Below are 20,475 nucleotides of genomic sequence, written 5' to 3'. Positions count from 1 at the left end.
TATTTCCTTTTAATATTCAAATCAAAATATATTTTCATTTTTTTATTTTTTCTATTGTTTTTGAGTTTATTATATCCTTTCTCTTATGCAGGTCATTATTAAACAGCCACATTTACATTATACTTTTTATGGTTGAATTTAAATACTTTACTCTTTATTTCCTTGGAATTCATTTTGTTGTAAGGTAAGGGTCTAAACTTTCTTGTTATGGTTATTGTCAATTTCTATTGTTTTATTTTTTTTACTAACATCAAATCAGTATTCTGAGCAATATTTCTTAAACAATCCTTCTCTTTCCCACTGATTTGTATATCTCTTTTAATGTGTATTAAATTCTTATATGCATTAGAGTCTGTAGCTCAGTGATATTACTTTGTTTCATAAATCCACTTCTACCCTCTGATGTCCGCTCATTATTAAAACTTTATGGTGAAACTATGGAGAAGTAAAAAGATCAGTGGTTGCCAGGGATTAGGTGGCATGGAGGGATGAGTAGGCAGAGCACAGAGGACTTTTAAGGCAGTGAAAACACTCTGCATGACACCATAATGATAGATACACTTCATTATTCATTTGTCCAAACCCATGGAATATACAACACCAAGAGTGAACCCTAATGTAAACTGTGGAATTTGGATGATAATGATATGTGAATGTGAGTTCATCAATTGTAAAAAACGTACCGCTCTGTGGTGGATGTTGATAATGGGGGAGGTTATGCATGTGTGGTGTCAGGGGATATATGGAAAATCTCTGCACCTTCCCCTCAATTTTGCTGTGAACTTGAAACTGCTCTAAAAGAATTTGTAATAAAAAAAAACCTTTATAGTATACTTCAGTAGCCAAATCCTGCTTAACACTCATTCTTAGTATTTTCTTTAAACATAGTCATACTCATTTGTGTTTATTTTTTTAAAGGAAATTTAAAATTATAATTACAATAGACAATATCAACAAAACTAAGAGTTGGTTTTTTGAAAAGATACGCAAAAGCGATAAAACCCTTAGCTAGACTAAGAAAAAAAAGAGAAGACTTAAATAAAATCAGAAATGGAAGAGGTGACATTACAACAGATGCCACAGAAATAAAAAAGATCATAAGGGACTATCATGAACAATTATAAGCCAATAAATTGGACAACCTAGAAGAAACGGATAAAGTCCTAGAAACATACGACCTACCAATGCTGAGTCAAGAAGAAATAGAAAGTCTGAATAGACCAACAACAAAAAAGGAGATTGAATCAGAATCAAAAGACTCCTAACAAAGAAAAGCCCAAGCTCACATGGATTCACAGGTGAATTCTACCAAATTTTAAAGAAGAATTAATACCAATCCTTCTTAAATTCTTCCAAAAAATATAAGAAGAACAGTTCCAAACTCATTTAATAAGTCCAGCATCACTTTGATACCAAAGCCAGACAAAGACAACACAAGAAAGGAAAACTACAGGACAATATCCCTGCTGAACATGAATGCAAATATCCTCAACAAAATATTGGCAAACTGAATTCAATAGCACAGTATAAGGATCATACACTGTGACCAAGTGGTATTTATTCCTGGAACGTAAGAATGGTTAAACCTGCTCAAACCAATCAATGTGATATGCCACATTAATAGAATAAAGTACAAAAATCACAATCATCTGAATAGATGCAGAAAAATCATTTGACAAAACTCAACACCCTTTCATGATAAAACTCTCAACAAATTAGGTATAGAAGGAACTTACCTAAATAGAACAAAGGCCATATTTGAAAAAAGTAATTATATTTTCAAGTTCCAAAACTTCATGTTGCCTTTCTAATTGCGATTATGTCAAACGTAAATAAATTTATGAATAATTGCCATTTTAATACTAATGTAGCCCTTTCAAGAATACGGTAGTCTCTTCACCTGTTCAACACTTCTGTTATGTATCTTAATAAAGTCTTACAGTTTTTTTTATTGAAGTATCATTGTTTATAACATTGGATAAATTTCAGGTGTACATCATTATATTTTGACTTCTGTATAGACTACACCATGTCCACCATCAAAAATCTAGTTTCCATCCATCACCACACACATCTCCCTTTACCCTGTTCACTCTCCCCTAACCTACAGTTTTTTAAATAGAAATTTAGCATGCACTTGACTATAATTACTCTCATCTATTTTTATCTTGTTGATATTTTAAAGAGAATATTTTCTATTACATTTTCTAATAATTTGTTATTGGTATTTAGGAAAATATCAGTTAATATTTTTCCGGCTTTATTGAGATATAATTGACATAAAACAGTATGTAAGTTTAAGTTGTACAATGTGTTGATTTGACACATTTACATATTGCAAAATGATTACCTCTGTAGCATTAAGTAACTTCTCCATCCCATCACACAATTGCCATTTCATTTTGTGGTGAGAACATTTAAGATCTGTTCTCTGAGCAACTTTCAAGTATATAATATAGTATTATTATATTTTTATATCTTTCTGATGTTTGTTTTCACTCCTAAATTGACTCACTAGATTGTCTGTATTTTTCATATTATAATCCTCAATAATGATTTTTTCTCTACTTTCCAATAGTTATAATTCTTATTTTGAGCATATTCCTTATTGTTTTGGTTACAATTGCCAGAAAAACATTAACAATATTAATATCAGACATCTTTACCTTGATTGTAGTTTTAATGGAAATATCTCTAGTTTTTTACCTTCAGGTATAATGTTGCATATTGATTTGCCAATATTTTCATCAAGTTAGTTAACATCTTTCTCTTCTTAGTTTATTAGTTACTTTTATATGGAATTGGAGTTAAATTTAACTCCTTTTCTAGCATCTACTGAGTTGCATTTTTAAAATTTTACTTCTTGGTGTTACACATTATATTATTAGTTTTTTTTTTTTTTTTTTTTTAAGATTTTATTTTTTCCTTTTTCTCCCCAAAGCCCCCCGGTACATAGTTGTGTATTCTTCGTTGTGGGTTCTTCTAGTTGTGGCATGTGGGACGCTGCCTCAGCGTGGTCCGATGAGCAGTGCCATGTCCGCGCCCAGGATTCGAACCAACGAAACACTGGGCCGCCTGCAGCGGAGCGCGCGAACCCAACCACTCGGCCACGGGGCCAGCCCCTATATTATTAGTTTTTAAAATAAATATATCCTTGCATTTCTGTAGTTCAGAATGAATTATTCTTCTATGTTGTTGAATTGTGTTTACTAGTACTTTTAAGCATATTTATATTTATATTCATAAGTGAGATTACATAGTAGTTTTCTTTTATGCCTATATTTGTCAGTTTTAGGGTTAGATTGCTACTAGATTTACAGTCTGTCTCTTTCTCTCTGTCAGAGTTGGCCTCATTGAGAAGGTAACATTTGAACAAAAATTTCAAGGAAGTGAGGGAGTTAGCTGTGAAGCTATTTGGGCAAAGTGTTAAAGACAGAGGGAACAGCCAGTGCAAAGCCCTAAGTTAATAATTTCCTTCAATGTGGTAGGCATGGCATTGGATCCAGAAGTTTAAAGAGGAGTAAAACATCAACCCTGCCCTTGAGTCTAGCAATGAAATTGTATTGATTTTTCTGTTCGAGTAATAAAATTACAATGACAGAAAAAGCATGTGGTCCTTTAAAAGGACCCAAGAAAGTTTTCTAACCCAGTCTGGAGGCAAAGTCTGAAAAGAACTCTTGTTGAAGACATCACTTCATGTGGGCAGTGTGAGCAGGGCTTACCCAAGTAAAGAAGTAAGATCCTGGTGAGAATAAAATACATAGACAATTTAAAACAATTGCATATAATGTGAGTAAATAGCGCAAGGGGGTGGTAATGAGAGTTGAGATGAGAAAGCTAGGAGGGACCAATTCATGTTGTGCTATCCTAGCCAGTTTATCTCTATTTGCCATCAAGAAGCTATTGAAGGGCTTAGGGGCCGGCTGGTGGCACAGCGGTTAAGTGCGCACGTTCCCCTTTGGTGGCCTGGGTTTCACTGGTTAGGATCCTGGGTGTGGACATGGCATCGCTTGGCACGCTATGCTGTGGTAGGCATCCCATATTTAAAGTAGAGGAAGATGGGCATGGATGTGTGCTCAGGGCCAGTCTTCCTCAGCAAAAAGAAGAGGATTGGCAGCAGGGTTAGCTCAGGGCTAATCTTCCTGAAAGAAAAAAAAAAGCTATTTAAGGGCTTCAAGCTGGGGAAAGACTTGACAACATTTTGTTTCAGAAAAGTTACTGGCTGTCATGTGTAAATGATGTTGAGCTTGGATGAAGCAAAACTGAAAGCAAGGAGGTCAGTTAGGGATCTGTTGATCATCCGAGCAAAGCCTGTGACAGAACTGAATAAAGTCAGAAAGGGGAGAAGGACAGGATACGTGGACTTGAGGACTGTTAAGTAGCTAAAATGAGCAGGCATTGGTGACTGGGTGGAGAAGGAAATGACAGCTTGGAGTCTAGAACAATTCCTAAATTTCTGGATTGTATGTTGGGGTAAAAGGTGGTTGCATCCCAGGATGGTTTCCCTCCCAGATAAGAAATGCTGGAAAAGGAGCAGATTGGAGGAGGTGACAAAGAAAAAAGCACATTCATCAAGGACTTAATGTCAAGTGAAAGGCAGTGGATTCAAGCCCCTAATATGCTCTGTGTGTGTATGTGTGGTGTATGCGTTATATAGATGTGTTTTAATCCCTTTTTTCCAAAAGTAGTGCACATTCTCATAATATATTAGATTTGAGAGCTTGTTTCATTTTGTACTTGACACCTAATTTGTGTATGTGTGTTTCTAATAAATTCTAAATATATCCAGAGGGCTTGTTTATTAATTGAATTTCCTGAGGCAAAACTCATTCCCATGAGGTGCTAATAATCTGATAATTTCAGATTTTTAATGCTAGAAATATTGGTGAAAGCAGTTAAATAACTTCTTGAAGACACTACTAGTCATATTTGTCCTTTAACTTTTCCTAGAAAATGAATTTCTTTCATTATCCCCCTCTCTTACCCACATAAAACTTCCTGTTTTAGGAAGCCTCCAACAATGATCTTTTGGTGTGTTATCATTCAAAGACAAACTTATATCTAAAACTGTCACCTCAATCACACTGCTTCTAGCAGGAAGAAACTTGCCCCTGATTTTTGAGAGAAGGTTAAATGCAGCCAGAAGGCCTGTGTTCCATCTCATTGACCTCCCCTCAAGGCTGTTCTCGGAGTCCTCCAAATAGGTTCAATCAGTGTTTCCCATCATTCGAGCCCTCAGATGTGAAAGAAGCAGCCTCTTTCAAGCAGGGGAGCGGGCAGGGGAGGCCAGGGAAGCTGCCAGTTGGTACCATGGAAGACAGACTGCCTAGGAAGTGTAGTAAGGCTGAGCCTGCTCGGCCTCATGGCACCCAAGGCAGAGCACAGCCCCTGAGAGGAAGAGAGGATCCTGAGGAAAATGGCGGATAGGGTCAACATGACAGAAGAAAGACAGGAATTTAAAGACGAATAATGGGATGGAATCATGGAGGAAGCTATTCTGAGTGCAGTTCTGAGAGCTAACAGCTCTAACAAAAATTCAAACTGGGTGACTCTTAGGTATCTGCAAACATCTGGAAAACTTAAACATGGTTTCCTTTCTTTGACTTGAAAATTGGTTAAATGCTATCAGGGATTTCGTAATGGAAACCCTCCAGCATTGTATTAATCATGGAACTGGTGCACATCCACTTCAATGGATTTTTGTGTTGTTGTTCCTGCTCTTATGTAGCATTATCTCTTTCTGAGTAGTTTTTGGTGCACCCGATGACATAAAAACCCACTCTGAAATCATACCACCACAAGCAGGCAGAAGCTTTTTGTTTCTTGTCCTTTCCCTTCCTCTTACCTGGAGCACATCTGTGATTCTGGAGATGGCACAGCCATTTGACACAATAAGGAAATAAGCATGCAACTAAAAGCCATGAGCTAAGAATGGGCGAATGGAAAGACAGAAGGAGCCTGGGTGTGAACTACTTTCCCACGAGAAAAATAAAAGCCCTCATTACTAAAGGCACTGTATGACGGATAGCCTTTTAAATGAAGCCAAATATAATTCTTAACAGATACACAGATGAAAAGGAAACAAATTTGAAAGGCCAAGTTAGCTGGGTGAAGTGTATCAACAGGCACATCTGCCTTCACAAAGGCAAATTAAAATTGATAGTAAAGTGAGGAAATACCTCGTATTGACGGTGGGGGAGGCTTGGAGCATTACAGCTACGCCTTTGTGTGGTGCAGTGTTGCTGGAGATCGTTCTGGGGAGTACACAGCAAGCTTTTCACAACGTACATAGGTTTCTGACAAGCAATTCCACTTCTAGAAATTTATCCTACGGAAATGCTCAGGATAGGTGTGAAGAGAATGTTCTCAGGCCTTTATCATGATAATGAAATCTTGAAATAAGTTGGCCAAATATAGAGACTTGTTAAATCGTTAGAACCATTTTATCCATTTAAATTTATTCTAGAATCTTATATATAAATATATAAATTAGATAAAGTTGCAACTGCTGTGATTGGATTAACATACAAAAGTCCAGAATATAGATGGTGTCTAGCATCAATAACACACATACACACACACATATGTATGCATAGCTAATTTTTAAAGAACACAATAATACTAAATGCAAATTGCTTTTTTTTTTTTTTTTTTTGAGGAAAGTAGCCCTGAGGTAATATCTGCTGCCAATCCTCCTCTTTTTACTTGGGAAGACTGGCCCTGAGCTAACATCCATGCCCATCTTCCTCTACTTTATTTGTGGTGGGATGCCTACCACAGCATGGCTTGCCAAGTGGTGCCGTGTCCACACCCAGGATCCGAACCAGCGAACCCCAGGCCACAGAAGTGGAACCTGCACACTTAACCGCTGCACCACCGGGCCGGCCCCACAAATTGCTTTTTAAAATTAAATGTGATACTCTGACATTTTAGTACATTCATATTTACCACATCCTTTCTTTACAGCTTCCCACAGTTCCTTAGTCTTTCACACAGAGGAGTTTCACAGTGGTTTGTAGTCGTATATAATCTGTCTTCTCCTTTGTGCTTGTTTCCGTTGCTTTTAATTTTACTTCCTCCTCCTTATCCTAAGGTTAGATACACACCCGTATTTTACTCTTTTTGAAACAGTTGAACTTTTTTGACCCCTAATCCTTTTACAGTTCTAGAATGTAGAGGAGGACGCAAAGTAAAAGTTAAAGTTTTTTAAAAAAATTAACACATTAAGCAATTGTCCTTGCACTACTCCCTGAATAAAATATTTTTGTACAAGTCTTTGTATGGGCATATGTTAGCCACACATCTGGAAATCAGAAATCTGAGTAGAGTGAGCAGAGTAACATAACCGTCCAGTGTTCCTGCTAGGGCACTTTATGCAGTTATATCACTGGTCAGGATCCTCCATCCCACATTTGTAAGATAAAAGCATCCTTTACTTTTTTATCTGTCAGTGTTTCATATGATAGAACAGTAAACAGCCGTGTTTGACTAGAACTGTGAAAAAGGAGAGAATGGATTGCTTCTTTGGACAGATCCAATTGTGGTAAGATTTCCTGTCTCCCCGGTAGCTACTTTCTTAACTCCATTCCAAAGCCCAGGGGATGTATTAGAGGGGTGGATGGAAACTAATCAGGGAAGAAGGAACCAGGGAAGGTAGGCTGAGGAGAAAATAAAGACATATTCCTAAGGATACCTTTGATCTTGGAGAAGCTTAAGTGCCGTTTGGATCAGAGAATTGCAGGGCAATCCTTGAGAAACAGATCCCAGATCAGCCAACAGCCATTGGCGTGAGACCAACAGGACCACTCCAGGATATTCAAGCTGCCTCTGCTTGCTATTCAGAAACATCCTCCACTAAAAAGTAGCGATATTCTCGTTTTCATTTTTCTGTTCGTTTCCAGCATCATGACTCTTAACTTTTGACTTCTGCATAGCCACGATTCTCCCTCCAGCCACAGAGGTCACCCACACAAGCCTGAGATGACATGATGAGACACCATTTAGAAGTCACCTTTCTAATTGAGAGCCCTGCTATGTCCCAGTAAGCCCTGACATCACAGGGTGAGAAGAGGAGCTGCTTTTGAAGTGGCTGAAAGGTCATTCCTTCCTAGACGAGGCTTTCTGAAATTATAGCCTGGGAGGGAAATGGCTTCGTGCCGATTCTAATACGTGCTCAAACTCCAGGTGCAGCCTCAGAGGTCCAGAAGACAGAAAGGAAAAAAATGCACCTTTGATGACTGTTCTTCTTTTCCCCTTTTGCCTTATTATCTTTTTCTACTTGGGAACTGAAAAGATTTCTGAAAACTAACCAGAGAGGAAACGGTGAATACGTAGCATTGCCATTTTTCACTGGCGCTTATGGATTTTGCTAACTTCAATTTAAAATTACTAAATTTTAGATAACTAATAAATAACTAAGATAATCGCGTTTGTAGTGTGCAGGCAGTGCTTTCAAAGGTACTAAATTTATGTTCAATCGGAATTCTCTTTGAACACTACCATATGGCCAGGTGCTTTACCTGGAGGAACAAAGAATAAATAAGAAGTAGTTCCTGCCCACTCAAAGACTTCAGTCTAGGTTTAAGGAAAGAAAGTCAAATGGAGTGATTTTTATGTTGGGTGAATATGAATGTTCTTGTTGCTTCAGAGTAACAGCTAAGGGCCCCAAATGAAGAATACTAGGGACTAAGCAGGGGCTGACCCAGTGGTGCAGCAATTGAGTTTGCATGCTCCACCTCAGTGGCCAGGGGTTTGCTAGTTCAGATCCCGGGCACAGACCTATGCATCACTTATCAAGCCATGCTGTGACAGGCGTCCTACATATAAAGTGGAGGAAGATTGGCACAGATGTTACCTCAGGGCCAATCTTCTTCAGCAAAAAAAGAGGACGATGGGTGGTGGATGTTAGCTCAGGGCTAATCTTCTTCTTCAAAAAAAATAGTAATAGGGGCTGGCCCCATGGCCGAGTGGTTAAGCTCGCACGCTCCGCTGCAGGCGGCCCAGTGTTTCGTTGGTTCGAATCCTGGGCGCGGACATGGCACTGCTCATCAAACCACGCTGAGGCAGCGTCCCACATGCCACAACTAGAAGGACCCACAACGAAGAATATACAACTATGTACTGGGGGGATTTGGGGAGAAAAAGGAAAAAAAATAAAATCTTTAAAAAAATAGTAATAAAAAAATAAAAATAGGGGCTAAGCAACCCCACATTATAAAGTAAGGTACAAGACCATCTCTGCAGAGAGTCAGAAGCCAGTTATGCTAGTGTTCGGAAAATTGGTCATTTTGTAAAAAAGTTAAACATACATTTACCCTATGACCCAATAATTCCTCTTCTAGGTATTATCCAAAAGAAATGAAAATATATGCCCATACAAATTCTTGTACACAAATGTTCATGGCTGCCTTATTCAGAAGAGCCAAAAACTGAAAGCAATTCAAATATCCATCAACAGGTGAGTGAATAAACAAATTGTGGTATATCTGTAAAACGGAATACTACTTAGTAATAAAAAATGAGCAAAACACTGAAAAAAGCAACAAAACATGCATGATTCACAAAAACATTATGTTAGAGGACAGAAGGCAGACAGAAAAGAATGTAGACCCTATGATTCCATATATATGAAATTCTAGAATAGGTAAAAACTAATCAATGATGAGGAAAAAACAAATCAATAGTTACCTAGGGCTAGGGATGGGGGTAGATGGATTGGGGATTAATTGCCAAGGGGCATGAGGGAACTTTTTGAAGTGTGACAATATTCTACACCTTGAGAATGGTGGTGGTTACAAGGTTGATTACTATATCCTTCAAAGGGGTACATTTTATTGTATGTTAAATGTACCTTAATAAAGTTGTATTTTTATAAGAGCCAGTTATGCCAATAATAGTTCTCCCAATTATATAAGAAATAGACTAAGAATTTATTAGGGATTTGAGAAAAATGGAAGACTTCCTTAGACAGAAACTATTATTGCAGAGAGAGAGAAGGAGAGATGTTCCCCCTTATCACAAGTCAAGTGATCAGGGACTTTGAAGGAACCACTCAGATAACCTGACGTTTATTCCCTAGAAATTGTAGAATAGAAAGGCTGGTAGCTTATGACTAAAACATCGTAATCTGAAAGGATGGATAGAATGTCTTCCTGAGCTGCAGAACGAAGAAGCAGGAGTGCTCTGGGAAGGGCCTGCACTTCTAGATGGGTCAAGGATGCATCTGCTTCTTGCACACCAGATGTGGATTGCACAGAAGGCAGATAGACTGGGGTTGTTTTAAAAATGACTCTGTCCAACGAGACCTAGTAGAGGATCGGGACATAGGAAGTCAGTGGTTAGGGTTGGGGGCAGTATTAAGTAGTCATCTAGAAAAGGCCACTGTAAATGCAGGATCCTGAAAGCTATGAGGTCTTCTAAGCCACAAAAGTCCCCTGCAAAAAAGTCAGTGTTTGTTTTTGGACATTAGCTGCTCTCAGAGGGCACTGAATTGTAAATGTACCTTATAAGTAAGATGTTTCTGGGGCCGGCCCGGTGGCACAGAGGTTAAGTTTGCACATTCTGCTCCAGCGACCTGGGGTTCGCCAGTCCGGATCCCGGGTGCGGACATGGCAGCACTTGGCAAGCCATGCTGTGGTAGGCATCCCACATAGAAAGTAGAGGAAAGGGCCAGCCTGGTGGCGCAGCAGTTAAATTCGCACGTTCCGCTTCTCAGCGGCCCGGGGTTCGCCGGCTCGGATCCTGGGTGCGGACATGGCACCACTTGGCAAAAGCCAAGCTGTGGTAGGTGTCCCACATATAAAGTAGAGGAAGATGGGCATGGATGTTAGCTCAGGGCCAGTCTTCCTCAGCAAAAAGAGGATGATTGGCAGTTTTTAGCTCAGGGCTAATCTTGCTCAAAAAAAAAAAAAAAAAAAGTAAGATGTATCTGTCATTTATTTCCTTTTCCACGAGCCCTGCCAACCACTGAAGAGCCACAAGTGGCACAACAAGGGAAGGAGAAGAATAGAAGAGCAAACTAGGAAGTTGAGACTCACTCCCCAGCTCAGACCTGGACTAGAGGGTGGAGAAATTTTAAATTGAATAATAAATTGCAACTTTAACATGAGAAAATACTGGTTTTTTTAATGCCTTAAAAAAGAAATTAATATGAGAATCGCTAGAATAGCTAATGGAACTCAGCCAGCTCCCTACTACAGAGCTGGGGAAAAGTGAGTTCACAGGGTACTTGAAAGGGGAAGTAGTGAAAAAACAGAAACAATTGTTTTCTGGTTGCATCCTCAGGGTCCTGATCATTGGCTAAACTGGTTAAAATATGGCTTCAATGTAATATTAGAAATGATCACCTCTAGGACAAAATGTCATCTGCCTAGCTTTCTCTATCCTACTTCTCCTAAGTATTATCAAAAATATTCATGTGGCAGATATAAGTCTTCAGGGCACAAACATAAGCTGTGTTTCTGTACCCAAGCTCAAATCTGCTTAATGCTCCCTTTGATGACAATTTTGGAGTCTCAATCTTGCCAATTCAATGTATTTAGGGAGGGATTGAAGGGTAACTAAAAGCATGTGAGGAGAATATTCAGGAGGGAGTGGGTTTTAGATATTATCAGAAATTAGGTGAGGGCATACGGAATTCTACCCTTGCTGGTGTTTGTGTATTGATAGTCTGTCTTGCAGCGCATCATGGTTTTTGCTTGCATGGTCCACACAAGCTAAGCCCACTCTCTGCTTGCTTCCCAACCAAACAGTTGAACCAAACAGTTAAATGGCTACTGCAGAAACTGTCTCTTGATCTTCCATTATTAGGATACTGAGTCCCACAAAGTTCAATGATGACGCATGAAAATGATTTTGAACTGGGAAGCACTATATATTGATCCGGTAGATAATCATTATCTTGAACAGCATTTTGTTACCAAGAATAAAAATTAAATCCTGGATCCTTATTATATTTTTACTTTCAGAGACTGATTTTATTTCTACAAAGATTACCTCACTAAATCCCAAGCCAAAAAAAATATTTAAGGGAATTTTTTTCCAAAATTGGAAAATGAGCCAAACCTGCAGGGCCTCCCTATATGCCCTTTCAGAGTAGTCATTGTCAACTAAATGTCACCCCTATCCTTCTCCCACTCCTGCCTCAACCAGGCCCAGGACCACCACGCCAACCACTGGTTCTTGTGCCTCCTAAACACTCTGGCCAACCCAGATTCCAGCTGACTTGAATAGCGGAACAGTCAGTGTGCACACATTGTCACACACTTCCTCCTGCCAGCTGTAAACAGCTTGTCAAGGCTGAACAGGACAAGCTGGCTTTAGGAGATAGACAATGGCATCAATATACCAATAGTCCCCCGCTTTCCTCCATCTGCTGTAAGAGCTCTGCATTAACAGCACTGCCTTGTGCAATGAAGGTGTAAGGGCTCACCCTGAATTCCCCTCTCTTTTCTCCCACCTTCCTTGTCAGGGATCCATGGTCCTGGAAGCTGAAGTTCAGAGCAGCTTAAATCACTATCTGCCCAAATATGTTGACATTGCCTGGCCTTTCTTTCTCTTCCTCCTTCCCTCCCTTCTATCCTCTCCCCTCCCTCCTTTCTTCTTCTTTCCTTTCTCATTGATTGTGTGTGTGAAAATAGATAGGAGTAGCTATGAGAGCCAGGGAAGATGACACTAGCAGAGAAAAGGATACTATGGCAGGCCAGTCTCTCTGTCTTTCACATAAATATGAGCTATATGTATTCAGTATGTATATAACATATTTTACATTGTAGTAAATATTACCGTTTTATAAAAATATTTTATTTATGAAGTAATATGAATAGCATTAGTAATTATATGAATATCTAAATTTATATATAAAATTTATAAATTACATTCAGATTTATATAAGAAAAAATGACTATATATGACATAATAAGGATATATTTATTAAAATGTACTAGATAGTAACAAGATGGACAACCATAACAACTACAGCAATGTTCGCAATAGGAGTGGTAGTACTAATCACAATAACAGCTACTTTGAGCTCAGTTAATCTTCCTGCTAAGAGATTTACATACATTATCTCATGTAATCCTCACAATAATCCAATGAAGGAATAGTCTTTTCCTCATTTATACAATTGAGGAAACCAAAGTTTAGAGCTATAAAATAACTTGGTCAAGGTCACCCAACTTGTAAGTGGTAAATGACAGGTTAAAACACAAATCTCCTTAACTCTCAAGTCCTCCATTCTTCCCCACCAAACTAGGGCAACTCCGTCAGTGGGACCATCTCTTACTACCTGTCTGCTATTTTCTTCTCCTGTTGGGAAGAACAGGTTTGGTTTTGGTCATTCAGGCAAACTTCTAAAGTTGTTAGAGGTAAAACACCACTTGCTGGAATAATACAGATCAAGGAGCCCATAAAATTCCATTCTTTTCCACGCAATGAAGGCCACTTGGAGCCATGTAGTCAAACATTTTTGTCTGACATAATCTTTTCTGGATATTAATGACAGAAAAGCATTCTGAAAGGCAGAAAAAAGTGGCAGACCGCTTGCAAAAACTCTTGGGTAATTGATAATTTACCCTTCCAAAGGAATGTTATTGTACACAGAGCATCTCCGTGCGAATGACCACTCAAAGCCAACGACATCCAGCAACAGCAGCTACACATGCTTCAAATGGCCCATTAAAGGTGTAAAGGACAAACACCTATTTTATTAAAATGCCGGTTGTCTTCTTTTGCTTATTTTAAGAAATATAATAAATCATAAGTTGACATTCAATAGATGTTCCCATTTTTCTATTGGATCATTTGACTCTTGTGTCCATCTTGAAGAGTCATTTTTATGTTTCCCTCTGTGGCATGTTTGCCCCAAATCTAGTATTTCTTTACAGATTTTAAAAATAATATCTCTCTTGACACAGAAAAGTTTTAAATATTTTATGCCTAGATACATTTAATATATGCTTTAAAAGTGCTTCTGGGTTTCTTGCTTTGTTTAAAATGATCTCCATCACGGGTTTGTCATTACCTTGATTTTCTCCTAAGAATTGACTACTTGATGTTTTATGTATTCAATTTATATATTTAATTCATCTAAGATTTATTTTTGTATATGATATACAATAGAGGACCAACTAATATTCTCCTAGATGTATTGCCAGTTGTGTCAGCACTGATTATTAAACATTATCTTCCCAATGACTTGGAATACCACTTTTAGTATGTATTAAAGGACTCAAATGCCTTTCTGATCCTTTCTATTATTTTGTATTTTTGCATTTATTCAGTTTTATGTTGATAAGTTAATTTGATTACAGTAGATTTGTAGTACATTCTGATAGTTGACACAGCAAAATTCCTATCACAATTATTTTGAACTCCTTCCTTAGCTATTCTTGGGCTTCATTCTATATAAATTTGAAACGCATTTTGTCTAACTAACAATTGCCTGTTGGGATTCTAATTGCAATTGTGTTACATTTATATATTAATTACGGAAGATTGACATTTTTATGATATTAAGTTTTGCCATTCAAAAATCTGAAATATATTTCCATTTGTTCAGAACCTCTGCCCTTTAATAATATTTTATATTTTTCATTACATATATCCTATTCCCTTCTTATTAAATTTATTTCTAAATGTTTTGCTTTTGTTGTTATCCTGACGACATATTTCCCATTTTAATTTCTAGATATTTTTTGTTAGTTGGTTTTGAATATTTATCTTATATCAGGTCTCTTATTAATTCTAATTCATTTGACTGGATTCTTTTGAGACTATTAAATATATATTCATATCTTCCACAAAAGGATATAATTTACTTCTTTTTTTTTTTAAAGATTTTATTTTTTCCTTTTGCTCCCAGAGCTCCCTGGTACATAACTGTGTATTTCTTAGTTGTGGGTCTTTCTAGTTGTGGCATGTGGGATGCTGCCTCAGCATGGCTCGATGAGCGGTGCCGTGTCCACGCCCAGGATTCGAACGGGTGAAACCCTGGTCCACCGAAGCACAGGGTGCGAGCTTAACCACTTGGCCACGGGGCTGGCCCCCTAATTTACTTCTTTTCAATGTTAATACTAGCTACTTAATGTTCTTGTCTTCTTAGACCTTCTAAGGCAATAATGAATATTAATGGAGGCAAGAACATATCTATCTGGTTCCTGATCTTAATTTAAATAATTTTATTATTTTTGTATTTTTGCTTTTACCCGAGTAGTCTTTATAGAGTACAGTTTTCTTCCCAGCTTATTTTATCTTTTTCTTTTTAAGATTGACTGTTAAATTTTATTAAATATATTTTAACATTTTTATTTGATTTTATGGTTTTCTCCTTTAATTTATGGATTTCTGGGCATTGAATTATTTTTACATTGCTGTTAAAAAATACTTTGTTAGAGTATATTATATATTTATATATTTATAAATTCTATTTGCTAAAATTTTATTTAGAATTTTTTTGTCTCAGGTGGAGCTGTATGAAATTGTTACTTTTGTAACTTAAAAATAGTCAAATATCAGCAATTACATATAGTTAAATCTAATATATTTATATATGCGATTGGTCTATAATTTCTTTTCTGCATGTGGGGACTAAAATCACCCAGGATTCACAAAATTAAAAGGGGAGTTATCTTTTTCTATAGTCAGTAATTCTTAAGTAATATTGTAATTATTTTACTTTTTTATATTTTTTGTGTTTTTGAATATGTAATGCATAGTATGGAATATTCAAAGCATACCAAGTTTGAAACATCAAAAGTCACTTTTCTTCACCCTGAGCGACCACTATTACAGGTTTCTTGTGTTTTTATTTATTTTCAAGAGATAATTGTATAAACATAAATGTAAAAGACTCATGCCCACTATTTGGCACTTTCATTTTCCCACTTAACAATATTTCTTGTGTATAGAATGGGTTCATTTATTTTAGTATCTGCATAATATCTCAATATATGGGTGCATCAAAATTGATTGAGCTAGTCTCATATTGCTGAAAATTTGTGTTGTTTCCAAACTCTTGCTGTTTCTCCAATGTAGCATTTAGTGTCTTTGTCCAAATGGCATTTTGTACACATGTGAGAATATTTCAGGCATAAATTCCAAGACGTAAAGTTGGCATGTCAAAGTCGACGGGCATTTTAAATGTGGAATAGCTAGTTATAGTAGATCTTGGGTCAGGAACCAGATCTTCAGATTCCTTCTACAGTACTATCTCACACTTGAAAACTAGATTCGTCCCTGATGAAATCAGAATCTTGCCTGGGACAAGAAATCAAGCCTAGGATTTCCCTGAGGCTGGGAAAAGATTCCTCTCAAGGCAAACTCTTCTCCCCTTGGCCCTCTAAATATATCATGAGATGAGAAAAAGGGCAGAAGCCCTCCTCAGTGGCCAGTAGATAACCAGTGGCCAGCAGGGTTGTGGGAGTGGACTGGAGAAGGTGTAGTTATCTTCAGGTATCAAAATGGAGAAACTTGTGAGAGGAGTTGGTGTTTTTGTGCAGTGGTTTGTGTCTAACAGATGGGGTCACTTTCAGAGTATTCAAATCAGAATGAAGGACTACAGGAGCAAAAGCTGATTATTGAGGATTTTCCCAAAATAAGATCTAATAACAGAATGAGCAGGTGAAACTTTTGTTATCAGTTTGTCTTATTTTTATCTTTCCTTCGTGTCTTCCATCCCCCTAAAGATCTCTTGGTATTTCAGTTCTAAGTGTGGATAGTTAGTGGAATGTTTTCTGATGGGACCAGAGCCATCTGTTTCTTGATGTGTTTGCTTTAGAAGACCACTCTTTTTACCTGTTCTCCCTTAATATAAGCAGAGACATTTCACTTATGCTCTGTCATGGTTTCTGTTACTGAGTTGATATACTTTATGCCAACTGCCAGATGATGTTCTTTTTCCTTTTACTTCTTCTTTGTTTTTCCCATAGCAATGCAGCAATAATCTTAATGTGATACAATGTTTTAATAGTCAATTTTGGCTGACTTTTAAAATGCAATAGTACACTATAAAACTCCTGCATTGATAAGCACCCTCCAAATGGTAGATCCCAAGGAGATGGTGCTCTTTTCAAGGGGCAACAGAGGGCACAGAGTTTGATAGAAAAGGGAGGGTAGTCTGATTACCCTATGCCATTGCCCCGAAATTCAGTTGGTTACTTTTTCATGCTGATTTCTGTTTGTTTGCTGAGATATTTGATTCAAGTGTAAAGAAAAATCACTGACAATTGTTAAAATGAAAAGGAGACTTTATTCAAAACTGTTGTGACAGGGGTACTGCAATAGAGGAGAGAAAACAAGTTCAACTCTGAATAGAACAAAGACAGTTGGGTATTTAGAGCCAAGAAACAGGGTAAGGGGGTCGTTGGAAGGAAAATTACTAAGAGGAGACATCAAGGGTAGGGGGATTCCTGCTAAACTGACCCAGCAGGATTCTTGCTAAAGACAGGCTGAGGACTTAGACATCAAAAGCGGAGGTGGAAGAACTTGATCAGATAACAAGAGTGAAGGAAGACAGGATTCTTTGCTGGGACTGTGCTGGACAGGCCAAAGACAGGAAAGGAGTGAAGGTCGAGGCCTAGTTGAAAAGAGAGCTCAGAGGAATCTGACTAAAGTGTAATCAAGGAGAGTCTTTGTCACAGGGTGGCCACCAAATGAGTCACCACTAAATGAGACCTATATAATACACTTATATTATTTGGTATGTGGTCTCAATACCAAACCTCTTAATCTCAAATTCATGTACCCAATGAGCAACAAGCCAAACACTGAGACATCAGTGCTTGGAGATGGAGAAAGGCCCTATTCAAGTTGGCCAAGACAAGAAGGTGGGAGCTTGGGTTCACTCAAATCCACCTTCCACAGAGCACAAAACCAAGGGGGTTTATAGAGCTAAAGGGCTTAGCAGGTATGAAATAGGTATTAAGAACCACTGTACTGCCCTGGGCCTCAGGGTATATCACCTGAGGCAGTCCCATAGAAAAAGGTGGATGAGTTTTCCTCAGGACCTTGTTGGACCTTTCCTAATTTAGACCAGTTAATGGGTGGCTGGCTTACTATTTACATGGCTTTCAAAAGCAGACCCCAAAAATGTCACACCAACCTCACCAGGGTCATTGGGATTCCACCCAGAGTCAGTCCCTGGCACAGCCCTGTCACTAGGCCCACGAATTTCTGACCTAGGGACATATCTCTTCTGGCTCCAGCCCCATGTCCAGCCTGCAGAGAAGTGACCAAGTTCTGAGCTTCTTCCCTTGGCCTAGCCAGGTCGAACTGGCCCAAGCACAGAGAACCAGGGACCTACCTGCCCTCAGGCCGCCCCTTCACCACAATCACTACTGCACCTTGAGCCCGGCTGCTGCCATTGATGCGGGGTTGGTGAGCCGAGGAGTCGAAAGAAAGATTTCTTGGACTCTCAAGGTCTGGCAGTAGTGCTGTTTTATTTAGAGAATAGTATGGAATAGCATGGGGACAGGACCCATGGCCAGTCAGAGCTGCTGCTGGCCTGGGGAGCTGCTGCTGCTGCAAACATGGGTGGAGAGTAATGTGAGTTATCTCTTTACAAGACAAAGGAAAGAGTATGTAAAAAGAGTTGTTAAAATGGTATCAGTGCCGGTAGGGTCTGGTTATTGGGTGGTCCTATAACTTTTAGATAAGAATCAAACCAGATTAAGTAAATGGCAGAAGCCACCGCTTAAATATTACCTTCAGCTAAAGACAAAGGAGGATATTGGAGGGGGGAGGTCAGTTACATGAGGTTGCCAGACAGTAAACAACTTAAGTTCTTGCCTTTGGCATTGATTAAGAGTTTCTAGAGATAAGGTCATCTCCCTTCTTCCTGGCACAGAGAGGAGGCATCTTTACAGATGGAGGTTTCCCTTACAAATGTAAATGTTTCCCAACAAAGGACAAGCAAACCCTGCTCCTCAGAGTTGCTTTTATTAAAGGTAACCAGCCCCCTTCTCATCTGCAGTTTTAAAAGTATCCAGCCTAAAATAATCCTCATCACCATGACCAGGCAGGGGGCACTAGGGTGCCCTGTGCCACGTTCCCCTCCACACCACCACTGCTAGCTACTGATAACTGAGGACATGCCCATTTCAATCAAGTCAACAAACTTACACACACACAGAAAAGGGAATCACACCCACACAAAAATAAAAATCTGACTCCTGCAGGACAAAAACAAAAGGTGAAGTCCAACAATACCCTGGATCTCTCCCAAATGAGGGGCCCTCCTTTCCAATCAATCACACAAAATGCAAATAGGGAGACAGGAAACTCACCACTGAGTGTGTTGTGGTGACTCACCTGACAACAGACTCACATACAAGGTAAACGCATAGTCACATACAAGGGCCGAATTCGAATGCGTTTCTCCACTCTCAGCGAGTGTTGCGCCTAGGGTGGCTGATGCTGGTGGGAATAGGGACTGTGTCAGGGGAAGTCCCCCTGCAAAGATGCCCAAGCAGCTGCTGAGGACGCCCACTGCTCACATCCCCATCGGGGCGTCCAGCCATAGGCACAAGACTCCTGGCTGGCTCAACAAAATTGATACCAAATCTCTTAATTGCAAGTTCATGTGCCCGATGCACAGCAAGCCAAACACTGACATCTGGTGCTTGGAGATGGAGAAAAGCCCCGTTTGAGTTGGCCAAGACAAGAAGACAGGAGCATGGGTTCACTCAAATCCGCCTTCCCCAGAGCAAAAAGCTGGGGAGTCGGGATTATAGAGCTAAGGGGCTTGGCAGGAGGAGCTTCAGAGAAACAAAGGGGTCACTCTGGATAAGCCCCTGGGCAATCTGCAACAGCTGCTGGGGGCTGGCCATCTGCTGATCGCAAACCCCCCCAAAAGCATTCCCCTTCTGCAAAACAAACTCACAAATCCTCGAGACCAAGTTACCCCTCAAGTTAAACAAGAAAACGGCAAATTGACAAGATTCATCTATGTCTGTGCTGGGAACAAGGTCAAAAGGCAATCATGTTCTTAATGAATATCTACAGTAATCCTCAGGCTTCAGTCTTTTGTATACCAGCTCAGTCCGGCCCAGAAAGAACTGGAGAAACAATTCCATAAGGAATCTTCAAGTTTTGTGTGCCCCTAGGCAGAGCCTCAGAACTGCCTAAATGTTAATATAGACCTAAGAGAAATGGCAACATTCTCCCCTTGATGGTTCTAATTTAATAACCCAAGTGAGAACAAAACTTAAGCAGAATTGGGATTAAGTTACTTTTTCAGCACTTCCAACTCATTTTTGGATTCCACTTTCTCCTAAACCCTGACCAAGTCATTCTTTGACCTCAGGCTGCTTGCTGACTGCTTCTCAAATTTTCTTTACTTCTCTTTCCAATATATATTTTTAAATCCCTTCACAATCCCTCATTCTTCTCAAGTGACAATGTTTGCATATAAGAACTCCCTAGGTATAATGTTTAAACGACAAGATATGTCCAATGGAGTAATATGGCAATATTATT

This window comes from Equus asinus, chromosome 21 (assembly GCF_041296235.1).
Source record: "Equus asinus isolate D_3611 breed Donkey chromosome 21, EquAss-T2T_v2, whole genome shotgun sequence".
Lineage (NCBI taxonomy): Eukaryota > Metazoa > Chordata > Mammalia > Perissodactyla > Equidae > Equus > Equus asinus.
Note: the sequence above shows the minus strand (reverse complement) of the source record.